Consider the following 7531-nt stretch of genomic DNA (forward strand, 5'->3'; position numbering starts at 1 on the left):
CACCCCGCCAAATTGTGAATTCGCTCAACTAATCAGTGATGTAAAAAAATGCACACCTGTAGAATAGAGTACCATTGTGTGAGCCATAACACCTAGCGGTTAAACAAGGAAATAGTTCCAATAGATTTTTTAAAACACTTCAAATAAGGGCTGTGTTTGGTGTAGGCTTACCCTGGCATGAAGTATTGATAACCATGTAAATCTCTCTAGGACTAGGTGACTTATCTATATATATATATATTGTATTTACACCAATTTTCAATCTTGTGTCATCGCTACAACTCCCCAACGGGCTCGGGAGAGGCGAAGGTGGAGTCATACATCCTCTGAAACATGACCCGCCTAACCACACTCCTTAACACGCGCCAGCCTAACCCGGAAACCAGCAGCATCAATGTGTCAGAGGAAACACAGTCCAACTGGGACAGCCTGCAGGCCCCTGGCCCGCCACAAGGAATCGCTAGACCGCAATGAGCCAAGTGAAGCCCCACCGGCCTAACCCTCCCCTAACCGGGCGACGCTGAGCCAATTGTGCACCTTCCTATGGGCCTCCCGGCCATGGCCGTTTGTGATACAGCCTAGGAATTAACCCAGGTCTGTAGTAACGCCTCTAACACTGCGAGGCAGTGCCTTACACCACTGCGCCATTCGGTAAGCCTGGAAAATATTTAATTTAATAAATTGTAGAATAAGGCTGTAACGTGACAAAATGTGGATAAAGTCAAGGGGTCTTAATACTTTCCGAATGCACTGTTCCTGGAGAGCTACCCTCCTGTAGGTTTTCACTTCAACCCCAGTTGTAACTAACCTGGTGTAACTAACCTGGTGTAACAGTATAGCTTCCGTCCCTCTCCTCACCCCTACCTGGGCTCGAACCAGGGACCCTCTGCACACATCGACAACAGCCACCCTCGAAGCATCGTTACCCACCGCTCCACAAACGTTGTGGCCCTTGCAGAGCATGGGGAACAATTACTTCAAGGTCTCAGAGCGAGTGACGTCACCGATTGAAACGCTATTAGCGCGCAACCCCGCTAACTAGCTAGCCATTTCACATCGGTTACACTGGTTCGGCTTATCAACATGCTAATTATTAGAATCAGGTGTTCTAGATTAGAGTTGGCATGAAAACCTAGAGGACGGTATTTCTTCATGAACCGGTTTCAATTGCCCTGATGTAGAACCACCAGAAAAAAATATGGATATTTTCTATCAATCTTTGAAATTTGTCTGCCCTTATGGATTCACAGAAGATATTTATATAAACTGTACAGGGCTCTGTAGTTTCAAACAGATACTAGACAATTAAAATAATGTTTGTCAAATTCAAAAATACAGGGGAGTATACACTACTTAAAGTTAACTCAAGAGAACTGGGTATTCAACAAGAATGTTATAAAGGAGCATTTTTTTAAATTGAAACCGACCCCCTGCAACTGGGCATGGACATTTTACGAGACTCCTGTTTCCCCGAATCAAGAACGAAGACTGCATCGATAAGGTTGGTTAAATTCTCTGTGCTTGTTACGCCTTGTACTAACACACTGTAATCAGTTGCTGAAATGTTAGACAAAGGAAAAACACCCTCCAAAATGAAGGACTGGGCTGCCCCAGTGTCTTGCATTATCTTCATCGGCTGCTTAACAGCATCGCCACTCTGCCGAGACACAAACCTGTATGAAACAAATGGTTCATACACATCTGATCTAAAATCTTGTTTAGGAGATACGCCAATCCCAACCAGAGACTTAATGGGCTAATTGTCCCTATAATTTCTAAGCAAATAGCTGGAGGCAGGGATTTCTCCTATAGAGCTCAATTTTTATGGAATGGTCTGCCTACCCATGTGAGAGATGCAGACTCGGGCCCAACCTTTAAGTCTTTACTGAAGACTCATCTCTTCAGCAGGTCATATGATTGAGTGTAGTCTGGCCATGTAGTGTGAAGGTGAACGGAAAGGCTCTGGAGCAACGAACTGCCTTTGCTGTCTCTGCCTGGCCGGTTCCCCTCCCTCCACTGGGATTCTCTGCCTCTTACCCTATTACAGGGGCTAAGTCACTGGGTTACTGGTGCTCTTTCATGCCGTCCCTAGGAGGGGTGCGTCACTTGAGTGGGTTGAGTCACCGACGTGATCTTCCTGTCTGGGTTGGCACCCCCCCCCCCCCCCCCCATGGGTTGTGCCGTGGCGGAGATCTTTGTGGGCTATACTCGGCCTTGTCTCATGATAGTAAGTTGGTGTTTGAAGATATCCCTTTAGTGGTGTGGGGGCTGTGCTTTGGCAAAGTGGGTGGGGTTATATCCTTCTTGTTTGGCCCTGTCCGGGGGTATCATCGGATGGGGCCACGGTGTCTCCTGACCCCTCCTGTCTCAGCCTCCAGTATTTATGCTGCAGTAGTTTATGTGTCGGGGGGGCTAGGGTCAGTTTGTTATATCTGGAGTACTTCTCCTGTCTTATCCAGTGTCCTGTGTGAATTTAAGTATGCTCTCTCTAATTCTATCTTTCTTTCTCTCTCCCGGAGGACCTGGGCCCTAGGACCATGCCTCAGGACTACCTGGTATGATGACTCCTTGCTGTCCCCAGTCCACCTGGCTGTGCTGCTGCTCCAGTTTCAACTGTTCTGCCTGCGGCTATGGAACCCTGACCTGTTCACCGGACTTGCTACCTGTCCCAGACCTGCTGTTTTCAACTCTCTAGAGACAGCTGGGGCGGTAGAGATACTCTTAATGATCGGCTATGAAAAGCCAACTGACATTTACTCCTGAGGTGCTGACCAGTTGCACCCTCGACAACTACTGTGATTATTATTATTTGACCATGCTGGTCATTTATGAACATTTGAACATCTTGGCCATGTTCTGTTATAATCTCCACCAGAAGAGGACTGGCCACCCCTCATAGCCTGGTTCCTCTCTAGGTTTCTTCCTAGGTTCTGGCCTTTCTAGGGAGTTTTTCCTAGCCACCGTGCTTCTACCCCTGCATTGCTTGCTGTTTGGGGCTTTAGGCTGGGTTTCTGTACAGCACTTTGAGATATCAGCTGACGTAAGAAGGCTATATAAATGAATTTGATTTGAGTGCTCCCACACAAAAAAATGTCCTTTTATCTCTCAAATGTTTGTTTCAACAGAGAAAATGTGTCCTTTCTCATGGCAGTAATGACAAGCTGACGGATATGAAAAATCTGTTCAGCCGATCTTTATCTTTGGGCACTGTAGAAATGGACAAACCTTGCAGTAGGTGGTGACTTTTTCATATGGATAACTACTAGGTGCTATGTTTGTGAAGGTAGATTTATGTGTCAACACAAACTCATCTGCAACAACTGCAGCCTTCTCAAGAGTGAGATCCATGTGCTCAAAAATGTAGGTAGCAACCCTTTTGTGAAGGCAATTCTTTAACTGCTCGAGAATTATTAGTGTCTTTAAATCTTCAAGGTCCTTGATCTCTTGAGAACCACACCACTGCTCAAAAAGACATGCTGTTCCCTTGCAAACTCAACACGCCTTTGTGATTCTGTCTTTTGTAATTTACAGAAATGTTGTCTGTATGCCTCTGGGACCAACTCGTAAGCCAAAAGGATAGAAGCATTAAGTGTCATAATCTGAACTCTGGTCAAGAGATAAAGCTCCCTACCATTATTGAGCCTTTCCCTTAACACCACTTTGGAGGAGCAGTGACCAAATATCTCACAGCCATTTTAGGGATGTAGTGATCCGCTCAAACAGAGTAAAATATACATCCAACAATTGTTAATTGAAAGGCGGTACAAGGTGGCTGTTCTAACCCAGATCAAACTGAGGGTGTAGGATGGCTTGACTGGATTCAGAGTGCTTCCAGATCTATCGCTCTTCATCGAATGGCATGCTCACATTCCTGTTCCCATTCCTTGTGCTCAAGGTCTAGTTTCTGTTGCTCCAATCTCTCCTCACTTTCTCTTTCCTCTTCCTGCTGCTCAAGTTCTAACTTCTGTTCCCATTTTGCCTTTAGTTCTAACTCTCGCAGTTACATCTACAGGACTCACCCTACTACCCACAGGAGCCTTTTCATCAACCTCCCTCTCCAGAAGGATTTTCTCCTTTGACTTCTGCTTTTGGATTGCCAGATATCACCTTGATGTCATAAAGCTTTGCGATGAGCAGATTTGCCATTGTACTTTTATCTTGCATCTCCCATGTAAGATTTAACACAGATGCATCTAAGTCCATGGCTTTCTTTTATTAGCCTGTGTGTTTATGAAACTCTCAAAATGATTCCCCCAAGCTTAGACTTTCAGGTGGATATCAATGACAGAAACTCTACCACAGAATTGTCTTATGAACATTCAAATATCTAGACACAGCAGAGCTTTAGAGTAGGTGATTAGAGTAATTACCATACTCATGGTAAACAAGAACCCGAACGAGTCCCAATTTGTTACGTTCCCCAGCAAGAAGCTTTAAGTGTCATAATCTGAACTCTGGTCAAGAGATAAAGCTGCCTACACTTCTTGAGCCTTTCCCTTAACACCACTTTGGTGGAGCAGTTACCAAATATCTCACAGCCATTTTAGGGATGAAATGTTAGCAATCCTTTTCAAACCCAGTAAAATATACATCCACCTCTTTTTCATTGAAAGGATGTACATTTACATTTAAGTCATTTAGCAGACGCTCTTATCCAGAGCGACTTACAAGTTGGCTGTTCTGAACAAGATCAAACTCAGAGTGCAGGATGGCTGGAATGGATTCAGAGTGCTTCCAGATCTATCGCTTGAGACAGTCATATAAAGCAATAAAAAATATAATTTTCTTATAAACTCAGCAAAAAAATTAATGTCCCTTTTTCAGAATCCTGTCTTTCAAAGATCATTCGTAAAAATCCAAATAACTTCACAGATCTTCATTGTGAAGGGTTTAAACACTGTTTCCCATGCTTGTTCAATGAATCATAAACAATTACTGAACATGCACCTGTGGAACGGTCGTTAAGACACTAACAGCTTACAGACGGTAGGCAATTAAGGTCACAGTTATGAAAACTTAGGACACTAAAGAGGCCTTTCCACTGACTCTGAAAAACACCAAAAGAAAGACGCCCAGGATCCCTGCTCATTTGCGTGAATGTGCCTTAAGCATGAGGACTGCAGATGTGGCCAGGGCAATAAATTGTAATGTCCGTACTGTGAGACGCCTAAGACAGTGCTACAGGGAGACAGGACGAACAGCTGATCATCCTCACAGTGGCAGACCACATGTAACAACACCTGCACAGGATCGGTACATCCGAACATCACACCTGCGGGACAGGTACAGGATGGCAACAACTGCCCGAGTTAAACCAGGAACGCACAATCTCTCCATCAGTGCTCAGACTGTCCGCAATAGGCTGAGAGAGGCTGGACTGAGGGCTTTTGGCCTGTTGTAAGGCAGGTCCTCACCAGATATCACCGGCAACAACGTCGCCTATAGGCACAAACCCACCTTCGCTGGACCAGACAGGACTGGCAAAAAGTGCTCTTCACTGACGAGTCACGGTTTTGTCTCACCAGTGATGATGGTCGGATTCGCGTTTATCATCAAAGGAATGAGCGTTACACCGAGGCCTGTACCCTGGAGGGTCAGTCATGGTCTGGGGCGGTGTGTCACAGCATCATCGGACTGAGATTGTCGTCATTGCAGGCAATCTCAACACTGTGTGTTACAGGGGAGACATCCTCCTACCTCATGTGGTACCCTTCCTGCAGGCTCATCCTGACATGACCCTCCAGCAAGACAATGCCACCAGCCATACTGCTCGTTCTGTGCATGATTTCCTGCAAGACAGGAATGTCCGTGTTCTGCCATGGCCAGCATAGAGCCCGGATCTCAATCCCATTGAGCACTTCTGGGACCTGTTGGATCAGAGGGTGAGAAATGTCCGGGAAGTTGCAGGTGCCTTGGTGGAAGAGTGGGGTAACATCTCACAGCAATAACTAGCAAATCTGGTGCAGTCCATGAGGTGATGCACTGCAGACTTAATGCAGCTGGTGGCCACACCAGATACTGGCTCTTACTTTTGATGTTGATCCCCCCCTTGTTCAGGGACACATTATTCAATTTTTGTTAGTCACGTCTGTGGAACTTATTCAGTTTATGAAAAATATTTGAACCTTTATTGAACTAGGCAAGTCAGTTAAGAACAAATGTTTATATTCAATGACAGCCTATGAACAGTGGGTTAACTGCCTTGTTCAGGGGCAGAATGACAGATTTTTACCTTGTCAGCTCTGGGATTCGATCTTGCAACCTTTCGGTTACTAGTCCAACGTTCTAACCACTAGGCTACTTGTTATATTCATACAAATATTTACACATGTTAAGTTTTCTGAAAATAAACGCAGTTGACAGTGCGATGACATTTATTTTTTTCCAGAGTTTAGCTACCTGTGTTACATATTCTGCGTTGATTTGGGACAAAATGGGCGCAGACGCTTTCCTTGCATGGGTTTGATTCTCCATGTCTGTCAATAGTTGGCTAGCTTACTTTCCTAATTAAAAATGGTAGCAGTATGTTAACAATACGATGGAAAACTACGTATCCCACTAGCATTGTTCCTTTTAACACACCAGCATGTTAGCTACATTGGCAAAGTGGCAACTGAAGTTGACTTCAAAGTACAGCCAAGTAACGTCAACTATAGTAGTAGCCAACTAGCTGGCTATGGTATCAACTAATATTAGCTAATAAAACAAATGGCTTGATTTATTTGTAACTGGCTATCAACAAGGTGAAATAATTGTGGAAACCAAACTTGGTGTTTCACAACATCTGTGTGATTCCCGCTATGCATGTACACAAGGAAACACGTTATGTGCGACCTATTTCCGGGTTTGCAATGTTTAGATTCCTAGTGAAACAAGGGGTGTAAACGTAATGGCTCCTACTAGTAATGCGCAGGTTGACCGATAACCGAAGGACGGGGTTAAGGTCATTAAACATTGTGTGGCTCAAGGGCGGGTTGAATAAAGATACACAATACCTTAACAATCCATACATGTATTATTATTCAGAAATGTATATGGGCTACATTGAGGTTCTTCTTTCATTGCCGTAGGCTATCTGGTATTACTGCATTAGCCTAAATTGTAGGGCTTAACTGTACGAGCGCCAAGTAGCATAAAGACAATCCTCAGAAAAAAATCCTCAATCCACGGAGGCAAAAAGTGATATTGTCGAAGTATAATTCAATAAGACAAAAGCTGTGAAAGAGAGTTGAAAATAAAGAGAAGGAAGGGTCAGAAAAGTAATGTTTGGAAAAGATTTGTTGAAGTGGTAAAAGAGGATGAAAGTATAAAAGATAGACACTGCTCAAAAGGAGTTGTTTGTGAGATCTACACTCATTTGCCACTTTATTAGGTTCACCACCCTATTCACGAAAATAAATTGCTCCTACATACACCAAGTCCAGTGGTCTTGGCTTATTAGACACTAAAGCATGCACAAGGCTGGAGATCACTCTTGTCATGCTGATTGAATTCTAATAACAGACTTGAAGCTTCAAAAAGAGGTTGGTGC

General features: G+C 44.2%; 1 pseudogene; it reads right to left on the reverse strand.

The window, feature by feature from the left end:
- Positions 1–6474, reverse strand: part of LOC124046941 — a 118889-nt pseudogene extending 112415 nt beyond the window's left edge.
- Between the last annotated feature and the right edge of the window lie 1057 nt (positions 6475–7531).

Source organism: Oncorhynchus gorbuscha, linkage group LG10 (genome assembly GCF_021184085.1).
Source record: "Oncorhynchus gorbuscha isolate QuinsamMale2020 ecotype Even-year linkage group LG10, OgorEven_v1.0, whole genome shotgun sequence".
NCBI lineage: Eukaryota > Metazoa > Chordata > Actinopteri > Salmoniformes > Salmonidae > Oncorhynchus > Oncorhynchus gorbuscha.